Source organism: Lontra canadensis, unplaced genomic scaffold (genome assembly GCF_010015895.1).
Source record: "Lontra canadensis isolate GAN:19392208 unplaced genomic scaffold, GSC_riverotter_1.0 scaffold80, whole genome shotgun sequence".
Taxonomy (NCBI): Eukaryota; Metazoa; Chordata; class Mammalia; order Carnivora; family Mustelidae; genus Lontra; species Lontra canadensis.
The window spans coordinates 3,973,853-3,975,289 of NW_022631074.1; the positions used below are offsets into that span (position 1 = coordinate 3,973,853).

At 38.3% G+C, this 1,437-nt stretch overlaps 1 pseudogene; it reads left to right on the forward strand.

Moving 5' to 3' along the window:
• Positions 1–515: 515 nt before the first annotated feature.
• Positions 516–1,226, forward strand: LOC116882046 (annotated as a pseudogene).
• Positions 1,227–1,437: the final 211 nt, after the last annotated feature.

The following is a 1,437-nucleotide window of genomic DNA, read 5'->3' on the forward strand; positions in this document are numbered from 1 at the left end:
TTTTCTCCATATTCTCAATTCTGCTTTCCTCTGGTAGCTTCATTAACAAACCTTCATTGGCTTTATAGAAATAGTCATAGTAATTCCAGGTTTATCGTTTGTTAGCCTAGCAATACCAACAGAATAGAAAACCTGTTTTCCGGGAGATCCAGCAAAAGTACTGAGATTGACCATCATTGCAATTTTTTGATTAGCCAAAGTGAGGCATGTTCACAGTCTAGAAGCTAAGAATGTATGTCTAGCCTTGCCGGAATCACAGGAGGAAGGAGTAAAGAAGAATAGTTCCCTAAAGAAAATCAGGTGTTCTTCCTGGAAGTGAGAATAATGAATTCTCCATAGAGAAAAATAGGGAACATTCTCCGTAATTTAATAATAGAAATAGATGAGAGACTCGAGGGAAGACACTTGCCTGGAGAAGGCATGGAAGCCCCGTACCCTCATGCTATGCATCTAGTTGAATGTTCCTGAGTTACATTCTCTTAATTGTAAACCAGTGATCTAAAATATGACACACACACCTGTCTGCAGGAGAATTTCTTCATGATGAAAGGAGCAATCCAGACTCACAGTATGATGAATCATTGAAAAATACATTAAAGATGTGCAAAGATTGTGCCAGTTGAGAAAAACATCAGTTAGTTAAAGAGGGAAATAGATTAGGGGCACCTGGGTGGCCCAGGTGGTTAAGCAGCTGTCTTCAGCTCAGGTCATGATCCCAGGGTCCTGGGATGAAGCCCTATTATCAGGCTCCCTGCTCAGTGGGGAGTCTGCTTCTCCCTCTCCCTCTCTGCTCCCCCTGCTTGTGCTCTCTTGCTCATGCTTTCTCTCTCAAATAAATGCATAAAATCTTAAAAATAAAGAGGAAAATGGATCAGACAATGGCTCCCAATGCTCAAAAGGATGAATTCTTCATGGATGGGTTTCCAAGAAATCAAGACAACTTCAAGGTTAGAACAAGACCATAGATGGAAAGTCAGATTTATCTTTCATTCTGTTTTTTGACTGTAATAATGAGATCTGTATTGCACTATGTCTTAAGTGGGAAAGAGTAAAATAAGAGGGATAACAACAAAGAGGGCTTGGAAAAGAGAATTTGAACATATCTTCAGTCAATATAGTCAATTATTGGCTTATATGAAGAAATGGGGAAAGTCAAGAAAAGAGATGCCTCTAAATCTGTCATTGAAGTTTTTGAAGTTGCAAAGATTTTTTTACAAAGCAGGTAAACTCTAAACCTGAAAGCATCCTTGAAATCATGCTTGAATATTGCCTTGATAGCTGCTATGACAACCCCTTTTTAAGGCAATTTTAACCTTTCATAATTACACCTCAGTTAATGGCTGGAAATTATATAGTAAGACAAATTAAAATTTTTATCTTCGATTTTTTTTTCCCCCCACAGGAGTAGACAGCGAGTTCAGGTCTAACTTAATCTTA